This window comes from Hylobates moloch, unplaced genomic scaffold (assembly GCF_009828535.3).
Source record: "Hylobates moloch isolate HMO894 unplaced genomic scaffold, HMol_V3 SCAFFOLD_1, whole genome shotgun sequence".
NCBI classification, from domain to species: Eukaryota; Metazoa; Chordata; class Mammalia; order Primates; family Hylobatidae; genus Hylobates; species Hylobates moloch.
Genome location: NW_026652276.1, coordinates 208,492,222 through 208,518,876, shown reverse-complemented (window position 1 = coordinate 208,518,876; position 26,655 = coordinate 208,492,222). Strand labels below are relative to the sequence as shown.

The 26,655-nt window shown below is 38.2% G+C and overlaps 1 protein-coding gene and 1 long non-coding RNA gene across 2 annotated transcripts in view; one reads left to right on the top strand and one right to left on the bottom strand.

The window, feature by feature from the left end:
* The window catches only part of ZNF800 (zinc finger protein 800), a 271,901-nt gene that overhangs the window by 98,474 nt on the left and 146,772 nt on the right, over positions 1–26,655 (top strand). The window lies entirely within an intron of this gene.
* LOC116814315 (uncharacterized) overlaps positions 1–26,655 on the bottom strand; it is a 52,108-nt gene that overhangs the window by 19,544 nt on the left and 5,909 nt on the right. The window contains exons 2-4 of the long non-coding RNA XR_009209320.1: positions 15,204–15,371; positions 12,937–13,008; positions 11,369–11,473 (exon numbers count right to left, since the gene is read on the bottom strand). This is a non-coding gene — a long non-coding RNA (uncharacterized LOC116814315). The remainder of the gene's footprint in view (positions 1–11,368; positions 11,474–12,936; positions 13,009–15,203; positions 15,372–26,655) is intronic.

The following is a 26,655-nucleotide window of genomic DNA, read 5'->3' as shown; positions in this document are numbered from 1 at the left end:
AATTAGGAAAAGAGGAAGTCAAATTGTCCCTGTTTGCAGGTGACATGATTGTATATCTAGAAAACCCCATTGTCTCAGCCCAAAATCTCCTTAAGCTGATAAGCAACTTCAGTAAAGTCTCAGCATACAAAATCAATGTGCAAAAATCACAAGCATTCTTATACACCAATAACAGACAAACAGAGAGCCAAATCATGAGTGAACTCCCATTCACAATTGCTTCAAAGAGAATAAAATACCTAGGAATCCAACTTACAAGGGATATGAAGGACCTCTTCAAGGAGAACTACGAACCACTGCTCAATGAAATAAAAGAGGACACAAACAAATGGAAGAACATTTCATGCTCATGGATAGGAGGAGTCAATATTGTGAAGATGGCCATACTGCTCAAGGTAATTTATAGATTCAATGCCATCCCCATCAAGCTATCAATGATTTTCTTCACAGAATTGGAAAAAACTACTTTAAAGTTCATATGGAACCAAAAAAGGGGCTGCATTGCCAAGTCAATCCTAAGCCAAAAGAACAAAGTTGGAGGCATCACGCTACCTGACTCCAAACTATACTGCAAGGCTACAGTAACCAAAACAGCATGGTACTGGTAGCAAAACAGAGATATAGACCAATGGAACAGAACAGAGCCCCCAGAAATAATACCACACATCTACAACCATCTGATCTTTGACAAACCTGACAAAAACCAGAAATGGGGAAAGGATTCCCTATTTAATACATGGTGCTGGGAAAACTGGCTAGCCATGTGTAGAAAGCTGAAACTGATCCCTTCCTTATACCTTATACAAAAATTAATTCAAGATGGATTAAAGACTTAAATGTTAGACCTAAAACCACAAAAACCCTAGAAGAAAACCTAGGCAATACCATTCAGGACATAGGCATGGGCAAAGACTTCATGACTAAAACACCAAAAGCAATAGCAACAAAAGCCAAAATTGACAAGTGAAATCTAATTAAACTAAAGAGCTTCTGCACAGCAAAAGAAACTACCATCAGAGTGAACAGGCAACCTACAGAATGGGAGAAAATTTTTGCAATCTACTCATCTGACAAAGGGCTGATGTCCAGAATCTACAAAGAACTCAAACAAATTTACAAGAAAAAAAAACCCCATCAAAAAGTGGGCAAAGGACATGAACAGACACTTCTCAAAGGAATAAATTTATGCAGCCAACAGACACGTGAAAAAATGCTTATCATCACTGGCCATCAGAGAAATGCAAATCAAAACCACAATGAGATACCATCTCACACCAGTTAGAATGGAGATCATTAAAAAGTCAGGAAACAACAGGTGCTGGAGAGGATGTGGAGAAATAGGAACACTTTTATACTGTTGGTGGGACTGTAAACTAGTTCAGCCATTGTGGAAGACAGTGTGGCGATTCCTCAAGGATCTAGAACTGGAAATACCATTTGACCCAGCCATCCCATTATTGAGTATATACCCAAAGGATTGTAAATCATGCTGCTATAAAGACACATGCACACGTATGTTTATTGCGGCACTATTCACAATAGCAAAGACTTGGAACCAACCCAAATGTCCATCAATGATAGACTGGATTAAGAAAATGTGGCACATATACACCATGGCATACTATGCAGCCGTAAAAAAGGATGAGTTCATGTCCTTTGTAGGGACATGGATGAAACTGGAAACCATCATTCTCAGTAAACTATCGCAAGGACAAAAAACCAAACACCACATGTTCTCACTCATAGGTGGGAATTGAACAATGAGAACACTTGGACACAGGAAGGGGAACATCACACTCTGGGGCCTGTTGTGGGGTAGAGGGATAGGGGAGGGATAACATTAGGAGATATGCCTAATGTAAATGATGAGTTAATGGGTGCAGTACACCAACATGGCACATGTATACATATGCAACAAACCTGCACATTGTGCACATGTACCCTAGAACTTAAAGTATAATAATAAAAAAAAAAGAATTGATTTCTGTTGCTTGCAACCCAAGAACTCTTATTTGATACATTTTCTTTGTCCTGTTCAATTAGAATGCCTCCAATATTTCACCATCCAAAACGTTTTATGGGTTTCTGATAGTTATTTAGCTTCTATCCAGGAACAAAATTTTCTTTCCATTCCTACCTCATAAAAAGTTTTTTAAAATGTAGAATGTAATTTTTAGTTCAAAAAGGTTGCTATATTCACAATGCATTTTGAATATTAATTATTGTTAAAATGGGGAAATCCTGATATTCTCCCCTTTGTTAATGAGATTTCTTAATGTTGAATCATCTTTGCATTCCTGCAATAAGCCTTATTTGGTTATGATATATTTTCCCTCCCTCCCTCCCTCCCTCCCATCTTCCTTTCTCTCTCACTGGGTTGCACTCTGCCACCCAGGCTGGAATGCAGTGGTGTGATCCTGGCTTATTGCAGCCTGACCTCCAGGGCTCAAGTGATACTCCCACCTCAGCTTCCTGAGTAGCTGGGACTATAGGCGTATGCTACCATGCTCAGCTAATTTTTTGTATTTTTTGTAGAGATGGGGTTTCACCACGTTTCCCAGGCTGATCTCAAACTCCTGGGCTCAAGCAGTCCACCCACCTTGGCCCCCCAAAATGCTGGGATTATAGGTATCTCTATTTTCTTAATCATTATGTTTAAAATTTTTATCCCATATATTTAAACAAAAATTGCTTTCAACCTGCCTTTAGAGGAGCAACATTGTCCAATAGAAATTTCTGCAATGATGAAAATGTTCTATATCTCTGACACTGTCTTGTACAGTAACCACTAGCTATATGTGGCTATTGAGTACTTGATGTGTGGCTAATATGAGGGAGAAACTGAAGTTTTACTTTTATTTAATTTTAATTAATGTAAATTAAATATCCACATGTAGCCACTGACTACTATTGTATTAATTTTCTTGGGCTGCCATAACAAAATACTGTAGATTGGGTGGCTTAAATAACAGAAATTAATTTTCTCAAAGTTCTGGAGACTGGAAGTCCAAGATCAAGGTGTCGGCAGGTCTGGTTTCTTCTGAAGCTTCTCTTCCTGCCTTGCAGATGCCTCCTTCTCGCTGCATCCTCACATGGTCTTTCCTCTGTGTGCTTGCATCCCTGGTGTCTCCTTGTGAGTCTTAATCTCTTCTTCTAAGGACATCAGTCAGATTAGATCAGGGCTTATCCTAAGGGCCTCATTTGAACATAATCAGCTCTTTAAAGGTCCTTTCTCCAAATCGGTCACATTCTGAAATGTAGAGAGTTAGGACTTCAACAGAGGAATTTTGTGGGGACACTGTTCATTCCATAACAACCATATTGGACAGCATCACAACATATTGGTCCAGACTTCATCTGTATTTATTGCTTTCTCACCAGATACACTGCTGCTAATGTTATGACACTTTGATTTTTCTCTTTCCCGTCCTTCATCACCATCTGCCACATTGTAATCATCTGGGATTTTAGTTCCCCATTTTTTCTTGCGTTCTGCATTATCAATTATTGGACTTCACTAGAAATTTTTCACATTTCTTTTTCGTCATTTTTTCTTTTATGCCATACAGTCCTCTTTCTCGAATTCATGTATCTTGTTGCCATAGTAGTGCCCTCCAGTAGTTCTTTCAGAGATGGGCTTGAGGGCTAGGTATAGTATTCTAAGTTCAAAGTAACCTATCTTAATAATTTGAAGACATTTTATACGCTGCTGGTGCCCCACTCAGATCCCTTTTACCACCCTAGGTCATCCATCCTTCGACTGTTGTGAGCATTGGCTCACTCTTGCCCCTCTAAAGAATTGCTCTTTACTCAGTGAGAGCTAACTCATTTGTTAAATTACTCACCTTTTTCCCCTAGTGGCAGGCTCCAGCCAATTGCTGGCTGATAGAAGAGTACAAAAGACTTTTCCCTTAGCTTCAACATGGGAACTACCTGGGTGAATGTTCATGCTCTAGGGCTCTCTGTGGGATAGATTGAAGCTAGATACCTGTGGATACAACTTAGTTACTTCCCCTGCCCTATCCCATTTTCCTTATTCCCTCTCTCAGAACACTGCCTTAATAGCCATGTATACCCAAATTCCTGTCTCAGGCTCTGCTTCTAGGGAAGATGACTCAAGACAACATTATTTCATTGTCAATTCTATTATTTCATTGACAATTTCTATTGTCCCATGCCCTCATGCTTAGCCCAGGACGCGAAGCCTACTGTGCCTTCAGAAAATGTTCACCAAATGAACAAATAAAGTCATCTTCCTTGGGTAGCATGCTGATCATATTACACTTTATCTCCAATCCTAACTTCTAGTTATGAAATTAAAATTCCTGATTTTGGCTTTAAATCTTATTCCAGTGGTTGTTCATATCAAGCCCATCTGTTTTTGTTTGTATACTTTGATTTTTTTTTTACTGCTTTTATGATCTCAAACACAAATTTTTACACCCAAATTACATATGAACAGTAACATACTGTTTGTACATTGTGTCATGTGTCTTATTTCCTTAGCTAAAATACAATTTCTTGGTCTTTATCTTTTCTGTTTTCATTAGGACCTAACACCTTTCTACTTGCACTGTGCTCAACCAATAATTGTATAATTTTATATGACAGCTTAACTGAAAGGGATTATATTTGGAAACAAATTTTCTCTTAGAGAATACCTTTTTTCTTTCTTTATTATCCCTGGATCATTAATCCCTGTTTGGAAACTCTATTTCCATAGCAACAGAGTATCGTAAAAGAAAGAGGATGATATAGTCTTTACTTTTAACAATGAGAAAGAGAAGGATTCTGAGAAGGAAACTTGTAATTGCAAAATTATAAATAAAATGAATGAATCAAGCAGAGGGTAACAGCGCAGAGAAGGATAAATCATTTCTAACAATGTTAGTATTGTTTTACTTCAAGATGATTAAACTAGCCAGCTGGATTAGAGACTCAAACATTAGTAATGTGATAAGCTTCAGAAGCTGAAGGCAAAAAGCATTAGGTCAGTCCCATGGGTCCTTGCTGGCTTTAAAGCAGTGACCTCTATTTGATCAGTGAGGGCAGGGGTACAGAACCTAAGTTCTTTAATGATTTGCAGTATCATCAAGTCCCCAATAAGCCTCTATTTGAAAGTTGCCTGAGGTGACTTTCTCTTTAATTTGCAAAAAGTGTTCAATATCCAAATAGTGACAAATTGAATCTGGCCCATAAAGAGGGGAGAAAATAATGTGACATAAAACAAGCTTGTCTTTGGAGATCATAAAGAAAGGGCAGGACAGCCTTCCGCAGTTGGAATTCAGTAGGTATTCCTTTAAGCTTTATGTGGTAAGGTTTATGCTTTATGTGGCAAATTTACAGATTTCCATCAAACAGACTTTCTCATCATTGAACATGCTCATCTTTTTTTTTTGAAGCTGAGAATTTTGGTTGGAAAAAAGAAGTGTCAAAGACCATGCCTGAAGCTCAAAATTGAACCAGACTTGGGGGTGCAGAGATTCAGAAGAGGAAGCAGTGTGGTTGGGGCACAGGGCATGCCGTGCAGCCTGCTCTGGGCTCCTTGGTTCTTGGCGTGCTCTGCTGTGAAATAAAGAGTTTGGGTAGTTAGTGTGATGATCTCTAAAGAGCAGTGAGTTCAGCGATTCCACAGTTCTAATAAAACCAAAAGCTATTGTTCTCCATATTGCTAGTTGGAATTTTTCTTAATTTCATTATTCTTCCTGTCAACTATAGTGCTTTGTATATTCTGGATACCAGTCCTTCGCTGATGAGGTGAATATCTTTTCCTGCTCTGTGGCTGCTTTCATTTTCTTATGGTGTCTTTCATGAACAGAAGTTCTTATTTAATGTAGTATAATTTATTAGTCTCTATTGTTACAGTTTCTGCTTTTTATGTCTTGTTTAAGGAATACTTCTCTATCCTGAGGTCATAAATATATTTTCCTTTGTTATTTGTATGATGTTATGCGTTTTTTCCTTACCACATTTAGATCTTTAATCCATCTGGAATTGATTCTTATATATCATGTGATATAGAGGTGCAATTTAATATTTTTCATTTGAATAACTTACTTTCCCATTTATTGAAGACCTACTTGTCTTTTCCTAATTAAACTGCCATACTACCTCTCTTCATTATAAATTGTCTATATATTAGTGTATCCTTTTCTGGACTCTCTCATTTTTTCTATTTGGCTATTTCTGTGCAAATACTACATCATCTTTGTATTAGTCCATTTTCACACTGCTGATAAAGATGTACCTGAGACTGGATCATTTATAAAGAAAAAGAGGTTTAATGGATTCACAGTTGCATGTGGCTGGGGAGGCTTTACACTCATGATGGAAGGCAAAAGGCACATCTTACGTGGTGGCAAACAAGAGAGTATGAGAACCAACAGAAAGGGGTTTCCTCTTATAAAACCATCAGATCTCGTGAGGCTTATTCACTACCACCAGAACAGTATGGGGAAAACCGCCCCCATGATTCAATTATCTCCCACCAGTTCCCTCCTACAACACGTGGGAATTATGGGAGCTACAATTCCAGATGAAATTTGGCTGTATGAGAACACAGCCAAACCACACCAATCTGACTTGCTATAGTTTCATAATAGGTACACATCTGTTGGAGCAAGCTCTCCTAGTCCTAATTTTTTTAACCATCACAATTGAATGTTAAATGTTATCAAATGATATTTTGCAGTACCTACTGAGATGTTCACATTGTTTCTTTTACTCTAATCATATAGTAAATTATACCAATAGATTTTTTTTTTGATGGAGTCTCGCTCTGTCACCCACGCTGGAGTGCAGTGGTGCGATCTTGGCTCACTGCAACCTCCGGGTTCAAGTAATTCTTGTGCCTCAGCCTCCTGAGTAGCTGGGACTACAGGTGTATGCCACCATGCCTGGCTAATTTTATATATATATATATATATATATATATATTTTTTTTTTTTTTTTTTTTTTTTTAGTAGAGACAGGGTTTTGCCATGTTGCCCAGGCCAGTCTTCAACTCCTGAGCTCAGGCAATCCTCCTGCCTCTGCCTCCCAAAGTGCTAGGATTACAGGCCTGAGCCACTGCAACTGGACCAATTGATTTTTCTAAGGTTAAAATAAATTTTATTCCTGGAATAATCTAACTTTGTCATTGTATCAGTTACTTATTGCGGCAAAATAGACAACCCCAAATCTCAACGTCATGTATATCCGTATTTATTCCCAGGAATCTTGAGTCATCTAGGGGCTGGCTGATTTAGGCTGGGTGGCTTTGTTTCAGGCTGTGGCAGCAGGGGCACCTCAGCCTCTCACTGCATACATGTGGCTGTACTGGGGCAACTGTACTCTGCATGTCCCTCACCCTTCTTGGATCAGGAGACTAGAAAGGGCACGTGCTTCTCATGGCATGGTAAGGCACTATCAGGAAATAAACACTTATCGTATACTATTACCTAATATTCAGACTTTATCTTAATATCACCATTGGCTCCCTAGTAGCCTATAATTCAAAGGAAAAATATTTTTCTAGTTTAGGATCCAATTTAGGACTTGATATTACATTTACTTGTCATATTTCTTTAGTCTCCTTGACCAGGAACATTTGCTCAGTCTTTCTTTCATGTTCTTAATATTTATAAAGGGTACATGCCGTTTCTTTTTTATATACTCTTCTGTGTATATCTTGTAGATATCCATTTATTTTTTTTTAATACGGTTAAAAATATATTTCTTCCACTTAGATATCTCATTCATTTACATTTATTTTTGTAGTTATTAATATGTTTGGATTTATTTCTACCATCTTATCATGGGCTTTTTATTTGTCCTACCTTTTCTGTTTCTTTTTAATTTTTTCCTTGGATTCTCTTGGACAGAGTGTTTGTTTTTCTCATTCTATTTTCCTCTTTTACTAATTTAGAAGCTATATACTTTGTTTCTATTCTTTTAATTGTTATGCTAGACATTTTAGCGTACATATTTGGCTTCTCAAGTGCTAAAGTCAATCATATTGTCACCCTCTTGTCTAGCAATACAATTATCTTAAAATGCGTGAACTCTAATGATTCCATTCCTGAAATGTATTATTTTTGTCATGCATTGTAGGTTTATTTTATTTTTATTTTAATCCCACCAGATAATAATATTATTTTATCTCTGTATTTATTTTAGCTATATATTTATCTCAATGTTTATTTAGTTTTATCTATATACTTACTGTTTTCTTTATTGATCATTTCTTTTTGCATCTTAGATCTTTCATCTGGGATCAATTTCCTTCTGCATAAAATATATTCTTTAGAATTTCTCTTACTGAGTATCTATTTATAGCAGTCTATTAGGATATTTTTGTTTAAATGTATCTTTCTTTGTCCCACTTTTTGAAAGATGTTTAAAATAATTAAAAAAAATTTTTTTTTCCTCAGCCCTTTGAACATATTGCTCTGCATTCTTCTGGCTTTCATTGTGTCTGTCTTTGTCCTTCAGCTAAAGTTTAGTTGTCTTTTCTCTCTGGCTGTTTTTCAGATATTTCTTTTGTCTTTGTTATTTACAGATTCCCTATGATGTGTTTAGCCATGAGTTTCTTTTTATTATTAAGCTTGGAATTCACTGGCTTCTTCAATCTGTGGAGAAGTGTTCTATTATTTCTGAAAAATTTTCAGTAACCATCAATCGAAATATTATTTCACGTATCCTTTTTCTCTCTTGTCCTTTTAGAGCTCTGGTTTGGCATGTCTTTCGATCTCTGTTTTATAATTTCTATCGTGATCATTCTATGCTGCATTCTGGATGATTTATTTGGATCTATCTTTCGATTTCACATGTCAGCTTTTTCTAATCTGTCTATTGAGTTTTAAGCTTTCTTTATTGTATTTTTAAATTTTTAGAATTATATATTTTTTTAAAAATCTGCTTCATTTCTATGGTGTCTTTCCCTTTCCTTATATTTTAAATCACTTTTAAATTTATTTAGACATAAAGCCTTTTAGACATTTTTAAAAAGATCTGTTCTATTGGCGTTTGTTCTTCATACTGTTTGCTCTGTCTCTCTCTCTCTCTCTGTGTGTGTGTGTGTGTGTGCGTGCTATGGTTTGGCTGTGTCCCCACCCAAATCTAATCTTGAACTGTAGCTCTCACAATTCCCAGGTGTTGTAGGAGGGACCTGAGGGGAGGTAGTTAAATAATGGGAGTGCGTCTTTGCCATGCTGTTCTCGTGATAGTGAATAAGTCTCACGAGATCTGATGGTTTTATAAAGAGGAGCTCCCCTGCGCATGCTCTCATCTTGCCTGCTGACATTTAGACATCCTTCCTCTTCTGCCATGATTGTGAGGCTTCCCCAGCAACATGGAACTATGAGTCCATCAAGCCTCTTTTCTTTATAAATTACCCAGTATCGGGCATGTCTTTATTAGCAACATGAGAACAAATACAGTGTTTACTGTGGCCTCATATTTTTGTGAACTTTTTTTGCATGAATTCTTTCAGACTGTGATAAAACTAATACTCCAAAGAGGATTGAATTTGTTTCTGCCAGGAAGCCGGAAAACTACCAGCCCAGGACAACGTTAACTGACTTCTTGGCTTGAGATTTCTTGGCCAAGAAGTGTGAATTTGGCATGCAAAACTACATGAAGACTGACTTATGGTTAGTACTTTCAGGGACAAGTCCCTCTCTTTCCACTGCTAAATTTCTAATTAGGCAATCTTGCTTTTGGTGTGTTGGGTGGCAGAATGTTTTCCTACTTCACTTTTATGATGGAGATGTGGCCCTTTGCAGTCTTCGTTTTATAAAGGGGGACCTTGAGTGAATCTTGGGCTTTATTTTCTCTATTCTATAGCTTTATAGAGCTGGAAAGCACAAAGGTGAACTACATTAAGCTTGAAAAATGGTCCACAAGGCACAAGATGGCTTTATTTCTCTGATTAACTCTTTGGGTCTACTTTCATCAAGTTCCCTTTACTAATTAGCCATGTAGTTAATGTATTAAAATCTTTTTATTGTGTTTTAACCAGTATTTTGATTTGTTTTCCATAGGAGAACCAAGCAGGTACTTTATTCATCATACTGATGGAAATAGAAATCCAGATACCAATTTGAAATTATATTGGGGAAAACTTTACTAATAACTAGCTAGCAGTTGACAACCAGAATGTGAAATGTCTGATAATGCTTTTGATGGGGTTAGGGCTAGGGTTAGTAATAACTGTAGGATTAATAATAACTATAGCAAACACAAATATTGTAAATACGTAAGAAAAAGAGCAAAGCAGTACCCAATCAGTATTTTTTTTGGGGGGGATGGAGTCTCACTCTGTCACCCAAGCTGGAGTACAGTGGAGTGATCTTGGCTCACTGCAACCTCCGCCTCCCAGGTTCAAGCAATTCTCTGCCTCAGCCTCCCAAGTAGCTGGGATTCCAGGCACCCATCAGCATGCCTGGCTAATTTTTGTATTTTTAGTAGAGATGGGGTTTCAGCATCTTGGCCAGGCTGGTCCTGAACTCCTGACCTCGTGATCCACCCTCCTCGGCCTCCCAAAGTGCTGGGATTACAGGTGTGAGCCACTGCGCCCAGCCCCGATCAGTATTTTTTTTAAGAGACAGGGTCTCATTCTGTTGTCCAGGCTGGGGTGCGGTGGCATGATCATAGCTCACTGCAAACCGGAACTCCTGGGCTCAAGAAGTCTTCCCACCTCAGCCTCCCTAGTAGTTAGGACTACAGGTGCACACCACCATGCTCGGTTAATTTTTAAAAAAATTTTTATTTGTAGAAATGGGGTCTTGCTATGTTTCCCAGGCTGGCCTCAAACTCCTGACCTCAAGAACCAACAAGGATTTTAATGAAAACATAAACATTTGTTTGTGTCATTTAATTCAATGTCCGTGTTAATGATTTTGTAATAGAAAGAGCTGGGATTTTGTAGGGGTGGCGTTTTTTATTTTCCTGCCTTCCAGTCTTCAAAGATCCTCTAACATCCTTGGCCTGGCAATCAAAGATCTTCAAAATAAGAGCTTATTTTGCTTTATGTTTCCACCATTCCCCTGTAAAGCACTGGCGCCCTGAACTCCAGCCAGAGTTTACCACCAGTGGATCCTGTCTATGTTCTTTGCTTGGCTACTTCAAAGCCTTTGCATCTGCTGTTCCCTTGACTCAAGATGCTCTTTCTCCTTCTCCCACCAATGCCTTGATTATTTTTTGAAATAACATAGTTTGGGCAAGCAATGTATCTTTTCTTTGCTATCTTTATTTCCTCTTCAAAGTTTATTTAGAAAGCATCCTTTTGAAACCTCACACCAACAAGATGTGATCTCTTTTTTTTGCCACTCAGAGCCTTTTGAGCCACCCTTACAATCTTTCCATTCTGCCTTCCATTGTTATTTACCTTTATCTTCTTATTTTCTCTCTTAGAATGTAAGCTTCTTGGATGCAGACCCTTACTCCTAAGTGTGTTCCCTCCAAATGCCAAAATCAGTGCCAAATAAATGTGCTGTAGGAACAAGAAAAGCACCACATATAATTTTTAAAACCCATATATTTATTTATTTTTCAGAAACGGGGTTTCGCTCTCTCACCTAGGCTGGAAGGCAGTGGCATAATCATAGCTCCCTGCAGCCTCAAACTCCTGGGCTCAAGCAATCCTCCCACCCCAGCCTCCCAGGCAGCTGGACTACACATGCATCTACAGGCACCTGGGCTCCTGGGCTCAAACTCTTGGGCTCAAGCAATCTTCCCACCTCAGCCTCCCAGGCAGCTGGACTACAGGTGCATACTACAGGTGCCCGGCTACTTAAATTTTTTTTCTGTAGATATGAGGGTCTTGCTATGTTGTCTAGGCTGATCTTGAACTCCTGGCTTCAAGTGATCCTCTTTCCTCAGCTTCCTAAAGTGTTGGGATTACAGGTGTGAGTCACTGCCCAGCCCCATTTGTTGAATTGAATGAAATACACTGGCTTGAATATGGAGCACTCCTTTTTTCAGTGTTAGTGCAGGCAAAATTATGTATGGAGATACAATTATTTGGGGAAAAATGTGTGGCTTATATGTAAACAAGATTTAGAAGCCTTGTGCTATGCAGAAGAAAGAGAATCATTATTCAGAAAGTAGGTGAAAAAAAATCGTTGATTCATTATTTTAACCTTGTGCCTAAGTCTTGGTAAGTGGAGCTAAGTTAAATTTTGCAAGATTATTGTCATGAAAGAGAATTCAAGGAATTCTTCTAGGACAGAGTTACTCATGGGCTACATGCAAATTTCATAGTTTGAAGTCACCCAAGAGCAGCTTAAATTTAACATGACAATTTCTCAAAATACTATTTTCTTATGTGAAAACCCCAGACTAAACACAACCAGTTTTGCAAACAGCATGTCTTTTCATTCCTGCTGTCTGTTAAGTCTTTGTGTTTCAAAATGCCTTTGCTTTCATGTGAGACATCACCAGCAGCCTTGCGGCTGGGTGGTAGAATTGCTGCTGCTACATCACAGATTCTGCCTTTTTATACTCTTCTTCAAGTATAAACCACCTTGTATTTGCACAGCTCTTTTAACTTTTTCAAAGTCTGTTTACATCTTTTATGCTTACACCTCTGTGAAGTAGGAAGCATGGATTTTTCTACCCACCTTGTAGAGATAAGAACAGTGAGCCACACAGTGGTTAAGTGATTGGTTAAAGGCTGCAGCATCCTCCCACTATCCCATGCTGTTTTCCTTCCTAGAGTGAAATGACGTGGGCACAGAAGTTCTCCTGCAACAAACACTGAGCAAGGCTATGCGTGGCTGCTTGATTCACTTGTGTGATTGCTCTCTATGGCGTGGACGGAGGGCTGCAGGAAAGCTAATTAATTTGTTCAGAGAAAGCTGTGTATGACTTCACGTGTTTTATTTATTCTGTCATTCAAACTCTGTGGACAAGTCAGTTTTCATAATGACTTTAGATCATCGCACTAAGACTTACTTGTTTTCCAAATGATTTGGTGATCTGTTCACTTAATTTATGCCAGATGCTTTCTTACTGTTTAATTGCCACCTGCAAAATAACATTTAGATATGAAGATTTTTGTTTTAAAATTGTTTTGGGCTCTCAAATCAAAAACTTGCAAGACTGGTTAAGTTGCTTTTTGTTCAGAGCAAAGTAAACACACCTCTAGCTGAGAAGCAGGGGCTTTTACAAGTCATTTGATTCACCTAGAATAACATCTGTGAATTATCCCAGTGGTTATGATGATGTGATTAAAAAATTGGGGGAAGAAATAAAGGATAACCTGTTCACATCTTCTTTCTCTTTTGATAATTTCTATACAAATATCTTAAAAGATGAGATTTTTCATTGTACATTCAGCAGAGCCTTATTCCTTCTGTTTTAATCCGAGATTTCCATTTAAATTTCTTATCCAGTTTTCTAGCATGTGTTCACAGTTATGTCACTTGAATCAATTTCATTCCTCAGGAACTAACATAAACCATAATGTTTTCTATGAATAAGAACTTTAATTCTAAAATCTGTTTTTGACTAATGATTAACTTCTCTTAATCCTTTGATAATTCTTACTGTTTTCCTCCAGACCATGTAAGTTTGTTTCCGTTTTTCTCATTATGATGCTCTAAATCAACATGCAAACCAGAATATTCATTTTTCATATAAAATAGGTCTTACCTTTTTATGTTTCTACTAGCTGTATTCAATTGGTTCACTAAAAATGATTCCTGGCTTTAGTTTTTGCAGAAAGTCACAAGGCAAACTCACTAGCAGGCCAGGAAGGAGCTGGGAAGGGACTCTTTCTCAATAAAGCGGTGCCGGAGGTTGGTAACTAGGTCAGCAAATAGGATCTGGGAGGACTAGGATTGTCAGTGACCTTTTACTAGTTGAGTGGAGGTTGTGTAAATGCAGCCTAGTGTAGTGCAGAAGTGCTGAACTTGGGGACAGACTGAAGTTCTGGGCCTCTTTTTGCTGCTTTCTAGCTCTAGAACCTTGGATAAATTTCCTAATCTAGCTGAACTTCTCATTCCTAATTCATGAATAGGAATAATAATACTATTTCTCAGAGTCATTTTATGTATCAGTTATCTGGTGCTAAGTAATAAACCATCTCAAAACTTGGTGGCTTAAAACACAATAATTTATTTGCTTACATTTGGACTGGGTTCAGCTGGGTAGTTCTTTTGTTGATCTTTCCTGGGGCCCCTCATATAGACACAGCGATCTGGGGGTTTGACTGGAATTTGATGATCCAGGCTGGCCTTACTCTCATATGGCAGTCAGCTGAGACTGTCAGCAGAATACCTCAGTTCTCTATGTGGCTGCTTTTGCAGTGGAGACCAGGTTTCTTACATGACAATGACAATGATTTCAAGAAGGCAAATCCCAGTGTGCAAGTGTTTACCTATCCTCTCCTTGTGTCATATTTGCTGATATCTTGTTAGCCAAAGTAAGTCACATGGCTGAGCCCAGGGTCAATGAAAGAAGGAACGATGCTGAAGGGTAGAGGCTTCGTTTATGTGGAACCATTAGTGTAATAATCTATACACTGTGTCAGTCAAACGTGACGATACATGGGAAATTATTTTTGAAGTGTTATATCAGTGTAAATGTTGTATGGTGTGTGTCTGCGTGTGTATGGGTGGTGGCAGTTGGCGAATGGTGATGGGGAGGCATGTACCTGAAAACCTTAATAGACACTGAATTTACAGTCCTGGAAATAATTGTTTAGTTTTACCTCTGGCTGTCATAATTACATTAAACATACTTAACTCAGGTGCACTCAGGAGTGTAGCATGCTGGAACCTGGATAACGGGATCAGTTGGGAGGGGAAAAGATGTGAAGCTTGGAGAAATGGACTCAGCTACAGAGAACTGGGAATCAAATGCTCAGCATTTCAAAAATTTACCAAATTAATGGATAAATTGGTCATTCCTCAGATCATAGAGGTTCATTCTAGGTGAGTTAATTTGAAAGTCAGGAGGGTAGAGGTCATGAGAGCTTTTCACACATCCTGACCATGGAGGGAGATTATGGAGATGAGGATCCATCTGAGGCAGAGGAATGGGAACTAGCCCTAGAACCGACGGGATTAAGGTGAGGACAAGAGGCTTAAGAAGGCAGAGACCAAGGCAAATGCCTATTTCTCTGGACTAGACAAAAATACAGGAAGAGGAGGACAAACAGCATATGAATTTGGGAGTACTGTGCTTAGGGCAGTGTTAGTCAGGTGTGTAGACTTTACCTGTCATGAGTGCCCTTAAAGTTGGTCTTCAAGGAATCTTGGAATGCAGGGTGGGCGGGGGGTGGTGGTTGTGGAAGCTTTGCAACCATCCTGAGCCACTGGGTCCAGGTTTGAAAGCAAGGCTGACAGTGATGCTGCGGCTATTAAACACGCTAAGTCAGGACGAACCTGAGGACGAGGTGAAAGTGGCAGGCATTAGTGGGCACAGGTAGGGACTTTTAGAAGGCTGACACAAATGCCTGGTAGGATATTGGTTCTCAAACATCAATAAGCACAGGAACTTCTGGTTAAAAATGCCCATACCTGAGCTTACCTCAGAGATTCTGATTTTAGTATATCTTACATGGTACCCAAGAATTTGTGTTTTCAGTAAACAGCTTAGTATTGATGATCTAACCTGTGTTGTCCAATATGGTACACATGTAGTTATTTCAATATAAATTAGCTACAGTTAAATAAACTTAAACAATTAGTTGTCTACTGGTCAAATTTCAAGAGCCTAATAGCCACATGTAGCCAGTAGCTACTGTATTAGACAGTGCAGAATTAGAACATTGCCATCATTGCAGAAAGTTCTATTGGACAGTGCTGTTTAAGCCATCAACTCTGTGTTTCAGTTTCCTTTGATCACATCTGGTTCTGCTAGGTTTAGTGTCCCTATTCCAGGTCCATAGCCACATCTAGTTTCTAGAGAAGCAATCCATAATGTGCATGCTGTTTCAGGACAATGGACAATAGCACACGTGGCTGTCCCTCCCCTCAAATAGTTTTGCTCACACTGTACTTAAGTCTAAGCAAGTGAGAAGCCAAGAATGGGTGGCTAAAGAAGGCAGCAAGCAAAGTGGACACAAGAGACTTTGACTTATTCTGAAAACTTCACTCCATAATCCCATAGCCCAGTTGCATTGACTTTGGTCTCTACCCACATCAGCTCTTCTCCTCAAAGAGAAGTAGGTGGAAGGGGAGCTTGAGCTACTATTTAAAATATATCACTAAGAAACACCGTACATGTGTAGGGCAGTGAGGTAGGAGATAAACATATAGTCAAGCAGGATTAAATTCTGAGCTTCCATTTACTTGGGTGCAACGATGGAAATGTCACTCAATCTCTCCAAGTCACAGTTTTCCAATCTGTAAACAACTATAATAATATTATGATAATATAAAATGAGCCAGGCACAGAAAAGCAAATATTGCATGTTCTCACTCTTAGTGGGAGCTAAAAAAATTGATCTCATTGAGGTAGAGTAGAATGATTATCAGAGGTTGGGAAGGGTAGGGGGAGGACATGACAAAGAGAGGTTAGTTAATGGGTACAAAAATATGGTTAGATAGAAGGAATAAATTCTAGTCTACAATAGTATAATAGGGTGACTGTAGTTATCAATAACTTATTGTATATGTCAAGATCACTACTAATCGAGAAGATGTGGAAAGTTCTCAGCACAAAGAAATGGTAAATGTTTGAGGTGATGGGTGTACCATAACCATGATTTGCTTAACAAGAGATGCATACAACATATACATGCATTGAAATATCCCAAGTACCTTATAATTATGTAAAATTATGTACCAATAAAATAAAAATAATATTCTGATAATAATTTAATAATAATACAAGTGACAAAATATATGTAAAGCACTTAACATAAGACCAGAAACCTAGTAGGTAATCAACAAATATTAGTTCTATTTCCACTCTTGGTAAGTTGAACTTCATACTCCTAATGAGGCCAGCCCCAACTTATTGTACAGAGTCTGCTCTCTGGCGGCGGTGTCTATATTTAGTGACAGAGATGACTTAGTCATTTTTTTTTTTTTTTGGTCTAACCCCAAGTAGGGTCTAGTAGAGCGATGTAAATCAAGTACTCAGAAAAACGTGGAGGTGTTCCAAAGATCTGTGAACCGAATTCCAAGTGGTTATCTGGAGTTAGACTATCATAGCAGATTATCATTCTCCTGCCTCTTTTCTTCTTCCTTCTTCTCCGCTTCCTCTTCTTCCATCATTCCTTTTCTTCTTCCTTTACCTCTTTCTCTTCTTCTTTATTTTCCTTTTCTTCCTTCTTCCTTTTTTTCCACATCCTTCCTCTTCCTCCTCCTTATTTTTATTCTCTTCTTCCTTTTTTCCCTTTTTTTTCCTTCTGCTCCTACTGTGAGAACTGCAGTACGTCCAGAATCAGAATCTTGTTTATTACTGGAACACAGGGAGTTTTGTCAGTGCAGTGTTTTTCAAAATCTCAAACAGTAATGTGCAAATCTATTTGAAAATACAGGTGGTTATATTATTTTTCAAAGATGTCTCTTTTATGTAGGATTCTGAGTTTAAACTCATCAAGTAAAGATCAGTTTAAAATTGTGCTTTGAGTTTTAGTGGATATATAATATCTTTATTGAATACTGTGTTTCTAGTTAACTGTCAGCAATAATATTTACAACCGACTGCTAGTCTAGAACATTCACCTCCATCAACCTTTGTGTTATTGTAAGGGTAGTAGCTATATGAATGAATCTATGTTCTAATCAAGTTTTAAATAGCAGAAAAAACTCCTTGAGAGTCGAAACTTTTAAAATGATGGTCTTTTGGGAACATTACAAATTTTCTCATCTGTGGCAGGCATTGCTGTGTTAAAGTTGTTATAATAAAAAAAACATATATTTTATTTTTTGAGATGGAGTCTCGTTCTGTCACCCAGGCTGGAGTGCAGTGGCGTGATGTCGGCTTACTGCAACCTCTGCCTCCCAGGTTCCAGCAATTCTCCTGCCTCAGCCTCCCAAGTATCTGGGATTACAGGTGCCCACCACCATGCCTGGCTAAGTTTTTTGTACTTTTAGTAGAGGCAGTGTTTCACCATGTTGGCCAGGCTGGTTTCGAACTCCTGACCTCAAGTGATCTGCCTGCCTCAGCCTCCGAAAGTGTTAGAATTACAGGCGTGAGCCACCGCGCCTGGCCCAAAAGCTATATTTTAACTGACATAAGTATAAATAAAGCTCTTGTATTATAACAACTTTAACACATTCCGTAATAACATAGGAGCAATGGAAGATCTGGATTCAAATCCCCATCAGGTCATTTGCCAGCAATGCAGTGTGGAGCAAGTTGTTCAACTTCTCTAAGCCTCAATGTCCTCATGTATAAAGTGGGAATAGTTCAACCTTGCATGGATGTTCTAAGGATTAGAGATAATATACGAGGCTTAGCACAAAATGGTAGAATTGATTTTATATTACTTATGTTCCCTATTGTCTAGGAAAGATTTAGGAAATCTAGTATTATATTAATAATGATAATGAGTGTTACTAGGGAATCCTATTTAATACCACTAAAGGCAAACATAAACCCTCATCATATATCTTGATTTTGTTCTTTACTTTGAAAATAGTTATCTTAGGCATATGTAATAGAAAATCACATGATTTGGGAATATATTTTTTGTAAAATTAAAAAGAAATGGAATATGTCAAGAATATGTCAAACTACCAAGTTTTTTTTTTTTTTTTTAATTTATTTTTGAGATGGAGTCTTGCTCTGTCACCAGGCTGGAGTGCAGTGACACGATCTCGGCTCACTGCAACCTCCACCTCCTGGGTTCAAGCGATTCTCCTGCCTCAACCTCCCGCATAGGTGGGACTACTGGCATGCACCACCACTCCCAGCTAATTTTTGTGTTTTTAGTAGAGACGGAGTTTCACCATGTTGGCCAGGATTGTCTCAATCTCCTGACCTCATGATCCACCTGGCTTAGACTCCCAAAGTGCTGGGATTCCAGGCGTGAGCCACCGTGCCCGGCCAAACTACCAATTTTTTGTTCTTTGTTTTTCTGTTTACGTAGAAAAAACAGCATGATTAGATCTGAGTTCTAAAACATAACTTTGAGGAAACTTACAAAAAAAAAAAACACAGTTTGGGAGAAAGTTCCTCGAGATTCAAAGACCATTTATTTAGAGGGTTGTCTCTTAGAGTTAACAGAGGTTGTGAGCTTGGACATAAGACACATTTAAAAAAGAATATTTCAGAAGTATAATCAATAAGACTTAGTGAATCATTGCACGTGGGAGCGAGATAACGAAAAGTTGATGCCACCAATCTAAAAGGAGGATCGCAAAGAAGGTGAGGTTTTCATTTGCGAATGTGTTGATTTTAGGACATTCAGGTGACTATCCAATGGACTGTAAGCCCTGGGCCAATAGGCTCTCGGTAAATATAAGACACAGTATTCCTGTGGGGATAAATGAAAGCACCCAAGAATGTAGAGAGAAGAGAAGAGGGCACAGGACCAAACCCTGAGAAGATTCATCCTTTGTGACCTGTAGAAGAGCAGTTCACAAGGGAAACCAGAGGAGGAAGAGCAGAGAGGGTAACTGGAGAAGGTGAGGACAGATTTTACCCACTTCCAGCTTTGTAGAGACTGACACCAGTCTCATGTGGCTTCTAAGATTTATCTTTTTCCTTTTTTCTGCTTTCCCCATTACTTGTTTTTGTTTTTAATTTACAAATTTTATTTTTGTAAATTGGCAAAAACTAATTGTATGCATTCATGGGTGCATAGTGATGTTTTGATGTATATGATGTATATAATGTATAGTGGTCAGATCAGAGTGATTAGCACATCCATCATCTCAAACATTTATCATTTGTTTGTGTTGGGAATATTCAATATCCTCCTTTCAGTCATTTGAAGCTATATAATATATTCTTGTTAGCTATAGTAATCTTACAGTGCTAGAGAACCCTAGAACTTCTTCCTCCTATCTAGCTGTAGTTTTGTGTACTTTAACAAATCTCTCCATATCCCTTCCTTCCCTTGCCCTTCCCAGTCTCTAGTATCCTCTCTTCTACTTTTTACTTCTATGAAATCCACTTTTTAAAGCTCCCACGTGATTGAGAACATGCTGTGTTTAACTTTCTGTTCCTGGCTTATTTCACTTAACACAATATCCTCCATCCATGTTGCTGCAAATAACAAGATTTCATTCTTTTTTTATGGCTGAATAGTATTTCACTGGGTGTGTATATACACCACATTTTCTTTAGGCATTCATCTATTGTTGGACACCTAGGTTGATTCTATATAATGACTAGTGTAAATACTGCTGCAATAATCATGGGGATGTAGATATCTCTTCAATACAATGATTCCCTTTTCTTTGGATAAATCCCCACTAGTGGGATTGCTGGATCATATAGTAGATCTATTTGTAGTTTTCTGAGGAACTTCCACACTGTTCTTCACAGTGGCTGTGCTAGTTTACCAACAGTGTCAAACTGCCAATTTTTAAAGGTTTCACGAGTGGAGAAAAATACTTTCTTATTAAATTGCTCTAGAAGCATAATTTTTCTTACCTGATGCATAACTTACTGTCTCATTTTAATCTGGTAGAAGTATGACCTCCAGGGAATAGATTTTAATTTGCTTTGTTTTGACTTAATAGTTACCTGTTGAACTAAGAGCTATTAGGGCCTTGGTATGAGGGAGAGAGAGTTGTAATGTTAAATTCTTCAGTTATTTTGACATTAACTTATTGTTAAAGGGGGAAAAACCCCTAAGAAGGCTTTCTGCTTTGCTTTTATGCCAACAAGCAGAAATAAAATATATTTCACTTGGATTTTTCTAGTTATCATATTTATTTCCTTTGTGGATGTGGAAAACTGATAATTTTAGAAATCCGTATTTGCTCTAGCATATCTGTTAGTAAAATAGAATGCATTATTTAAATGCATTGTTTACTTTTCTAATGATTTTGTTTTTCTACACTGGGGCAGTGAAATTTCCCATCCTCTTTCATTACATCTATCTGCAATATCAAGCTATAAACATGTTTTTCCTGTTCTTTGTACATGACAAACATAGACAAATTTACTTACAATGAAGACTATGGTTCTCTTTCTATATAGATATAATGAGTCTTTTGCTTCTAAAGTAACATATCTCACAGTGGCATGTGATGATGGTTTAAAAAGTGAGATGCAAAGGAAAACTTGAGAATAATATTTTACCAAAATAAGTTAAAAAATAAAAAATGTTCTTTCATGGAGATTTATTAGAAAAACAATAACCTATCTTTTTGTGTAACAGATCTTCAAACACATAGTAAACAGATTGCCCTGGTGTATTAATGGACCTTCAGCGGGAGCTGGCCAGTGTAGGAGCAGGGACATCAATCACGGTAGTTCATCCTGCCCAGTCATGCTGGGATGGATGATGGGAAAGCAATCGACAGATAGCTGCAGTGTGGCTAAGTAGCTGTGGGTATTGAAACGTGGTAGGAGAACAACTGAGATAGTTAGCTGTGTAAAGAATGAACTTTTAGTCAGAAGAAAAACAGTGAAATAACTCCCACCTAGGTCAAGAAATAAAACGCTGTCGTATTCTAGATGCCCCTTGTGTGTTCCTGTCAGATCACATCTCTCTTCTTCCTGGCTGAATTCCGTGTTTGATCACCTTACTTCTTCATAGTTTTATCCTCTATGTTGCATTTAAACTACTATGTTGTTCTTTTTCCCCGTTTTTATGCTTTATGCAAATAGAATCCTAGCTAGGGATTCATCTTTGGCTTACTCCAGTGTCTCAGTATTAGATTTCCTTTTTTGTTCTTTTTAGATTTTTTTTCATGTTACTATCTATTTATTTTTTCTAGATTCAGGGGTACATGTTCAGGTTTGTTACATGGATATGTAACAGATAAATACCTATGATTCCATTTGTATAAAGCTTAAAAAGATAAAAAATGAACAATATGTTAGTTAAAATACAACATTGAGGGTAAAACTATGAAGAAGTAAAGTGATAAAACATAGAACACAAAATTCAGCCGATATACATGAATATATTGCATGATGGTGAGGTTTGGGCTTCTAGTGTACTCATCACCTACATTGTGAACATTGTACCCAATCGGTACTTTTTTTTAGCCCTCTCCTCTCTCCTTCCCCTTTGGAGTCTCCAGTGTATTATTATTATTGGATTTTTAAGATTCATCCTTGTGGATGCATGCTGTTCCATGTGTTTCATTTTCACCTCTGCATATTCCAGTGTATGAACACACTACCACTTAGCTATCTGTTCTACTATTGATTGACATTTGTTTTGTTTCCTGTTTCTTTGGTGTTACTAACAATGAAGTTACAAATACATGTACACATCTTCTTGTGTACATGTGCATGAGTGTCCCTAGGAAATTTATCTGGTATTGGAAATACTGGGTCACCCAAGATATGCTTTTGAATAAGTGTTTTCCAAATTGGTTGTAATGACTGCGACAACATATGCTTTCCTCAGCTGTGTAGGAGAGTTCCTGTTGCTTCAAATTCTTGCCAATACTTATTTCTCTACTACATTTGTAATGTGACTGTAGGCTTTATAGTCATAATGAACCTGGCTTCAAATTCAGGTCACAGTTTGTGATGCTGGGCTAATAATCTCTGCTTGCCAAGTTATTGTAATGATTATGTAATGCAATGTATTAAGAGATGCCTCTGTTAGTCTATTTGGGCTGCTATACCAAAATGCCATAGACTGGGTAGCTTATAAAAAACACAAATTTATTTTGCACAGTTCTGGATGCTGGGAAGTCAAAGATTATGTCACCAGCAGATTTGGTGTCTGGTGAAGGCCTGTGTTCTGGCTCACAGATGACACCTTCTTGTTGTGTTCTCACACAGCAGAAGGGGCGAGGGGTCTCTCAGGCTTCTTTTATAAGGCACCAATCCTATTCATGAAGGCCTTCATGACTCAATCACCTCGTGAAAGCCTCACTCCTTCTTCTTTTTCTTCTTCTTTTTGTTTTTTGTTTTAGATGGAGTCTTGCTCTGTCGCCCAGGCTGGAGTGCAGTGGCACGATCTCGGCTTACTGCAACCTCCCGCTCTTGAGTTCAAGTGATTCTCCTGCCTCAGCCTCCCAAGTAGCCGGGACCACAGGTACCTGCCACCATGCCTGGCTAATTTACTTACAATGAAGTAATTTTTGTATTTTTAGTAGAGATGGAGTTTTGCCATGTTGGTCAGGCTGGTCACCATCACCTTGGGGGTGAGAATTTCAACACGTGAATATGATGAACGCATATTCCATATGATGCATATGCATATATACATATGGGCAAACTGAGGAACAGAACACTTCCATATGTGCCTGGGAATATTCTTTTTTTGGGTTAAGAACAGGAATATTCACAGTGAAACCCCGTCTCTACTAAAAATATAAAAAAAAATTAGCCGGGCATGGTGGCGGGCAGCTGTAGTCCCAGCTACTCGGGAGGCTGAAGCAGGAGAATGGTGTGAACCCAGGAGGCGGAGCTTGCAGTGAGCCAGGATCGCACCACTGCACTCCAGCCTGAGCGACACAGCGAGACTCCATCTAAAACAAAACAAAACAAAAAAGGACAGGAATATTAAGGTATGTAGAACTAGTTATCTTTTTTTTTTATTGAAAAAGAATTTAGTCCAGGAAAATTTCGTTCTGGCTTTCCTTAAATGCAGATGGGGATATCTTTCAGTTTCTGACAGTTTTTTTAAAGGGCATCTGTGGTGAATTAAAGATGGCCTCAAGTTATTTAAAATTCCTGCCATTGAGAGATCCATTTCTTCTCCCTTTGAATCTGAGCTGGCCTGGATTACTTTGATCAACAGAGTACAACAGAAGTGACATGATGCCAGTAGTGAGCCTGAATTTTAAGAGGTCTGACAGCGTCCTCTGTTCTTGGCACCTGATTTAAATCAGCTATCAGATAAGAAGTCTAACTACTCTGCTCAAGTAAGCGTGTGGAGAGACCCTGATATTACATAATGAGGGAGAGGGGCTCAGCAGAACCCAGCCGTTTGCAATCTCTGCTGAGACATCAGATGCATGAAAGAAGCATCATGGGCACTCCGGCCTAGCCCAGGCACCAGCTGAATAGCACAGCACGAGTGACCCCAGTTGATGACACATGGAGCAGAAGAATCACCTAGTTGAGCCCTTCTCAAATTTGTGACTTGTAAAATTATGAAACAAAGTGGATGCTGTTTTAGGGCACTAAGTTTTGTGGTAGCTGTTACACAGTTACATATCTAGAAGGGCAGGTTTTCAGGGGATGGTGGCTGGGATGGCACAATGCCCCATAATTCTGCTCCTGGCTAAAGTGTATTCTTATGCCTAACTCTAGAAATGGAGACTCTTTGTATATACAAGGACCAATAGCCATTCTAGCAGTGACTCGTGGCTTTTATTCACATCTTGAAAACTTAAAAACTGCAGTATTTGGCAACACAGATGTTCTGTCCAATTCAGCCTTGGAAGTAGTGCCAATGGATACATAGTAAAAAGCTTAGATGACTTCCATGATGTCAGCCTCAAAATGTTTAGGATTTTCTTTTTTCTCAAACACTCTGCCTTACTTTAATTATATTTTATTATTTGTTAGTTAAATCCTGCATGAGCATTTTCCTGTTTTTAGCTAAAATGTTCTTATAAAGTAGTACCTCCTTTCATTGAGATAAAACTACATCTTTTAAGCTTTGAGTTGTATCCTCTAATCCTAATCTGGCATATTAGGATTTAGTGAAAAAGTCTATATTACCATATTTACATTTCTATGAATTTACAGCCTTCAAATCTCCAAAACTGCCATATTTTGGTCTCTTGTTGTCATAGATTTCCATTGGTTTTCTTTCTTTCTTTTTTTTATTATCCTTCAAGTTTTAGGGTACATGTGCACAACGTGCAGGTTAGTTACATATGTATACATGTGCCATGTTGGTGTGCTGCACCCATTAACTCGTCATTTAACATTAGGTATATCTCCTAATGCTGTCCCTCCCCGCTTCCCCCACCCCACAACAGGCCCCGGTGTGTGATGTTCCCCTTCCTGTGTCCATGTGTTCTCATTGTTCAATTCCCACCTATGAGTGAGAACATGCGGTGTTTGGTTTTTTGTCCTTGCGATAGTTGGTTTTTTTGTCCTTGCTGAGAATGATGGTTTCCAGCTTCATCCATGTCTTTACAAAGGACATGAACTCATCATTTTTTATGGCTGGTTTTCTAATAAAATAATTAGTTATCCTTCTCTAATTTTTCTTTAATTTCTAATGTGTATTTTTTGAGGATTGGCAATTAATGTATGGGATGGAATAATTTTGTGTTCCATGTTGTGTCTGATCCTAGCATTCTGTTGGGTTTATGATTCACAGCAGCCTGTTGGAATGATGTGGTGATCCTCTCTCTTCCCATTGATTATGGATATTCCCAAAATATTTATCACTGGCAGGGATCCTACAAGTCTACGTAGCGCTTTCATTTCCCCAAGGGTTTGAATACTGTCTTTTAAAGCCTCAGTTTTTGCCTTGGGACCCAGTTCAAATAGCGCAGAACCAGATTAGTTCAGAAGCACAAACCTGTATCCATCAGACTTTGGGTGTCACCTCTGCCAGGTGATACCTGCTGAACTTGCCACCCAATCAAATTAAATCCTCTGGAGAGACCCTCAGCATAGAATAGATGAGCACCCCTGGTAATTCTGCTGTCTAACCCATTCCCTTGACTTAAAAAAAACACTTTTAGAGAGCCTAGTTTCAACTTATTTTTATTTCCTTATGGACCATGTAGTTGAGTCCAGGGTGACTCCAGGCCAAGCTTATCTAAGTGAAGACAGATTTTTTTTTTCCTAGAAAACTAAAAAACAAACAAAATCAACCTATTATTATGGAAATGTTTAGACATACACTATCTTGGTCTTAGTCCATTTTCTGCTGCTTATAATAGAATATCTGAAAGTGAGTAATTTATATAAAAAACAAATTTATTTCTTACAGTTATAGAGACTGAGAAATCCAAGGTCAGGGGAGCCACGTCTGATGAGGGCCTTTTTGTTGATTGGGACTTTCTGGAGTCTGGAGACTGCACAGGTTATCACATGGCAAGGAGGCTGAGCATGCTAACATGCTAGCTCAGGTCTCTCTTCTTCTTATAAAGTCACCAGTTCCTCTCCCATGATAACCCACTGATCCATTAACCCATTAGTCAATCAATTCCATTAACTTTCAATAGCCTCACTTCTCAATACTGCCACATTGGGGATTGTTTCAACATGAGTTTTGGAGGGGATAAATATTCAAACCATAGCATACACAAAATAAAGAGAACAGAAAAGTAAACATCCTGTGCCCATCATTCAGCTTTAACAATTATCAGTACATATCTAATCTTATTTCATCCATGTTCCTAGCCACTCCCACCCCTAACTTCTCCCCACAACCCCACTGAATTATTTTAAAACAAACCCCAGATATCCTATAACTTCATTTATAAATACTTCAGTATTTACCTCTAAAGATAACAAATTCTTTTTTAACCAGAATACCATATCATGTCTACAATAGTTACTAATATTTTCAGGAAACAGTTTAACGTATTCCAATAAAATAACTTGAGCCCTTATGATAGTATTAATGTAGGCTTAGATGGCTTTTCCTAAAATGCA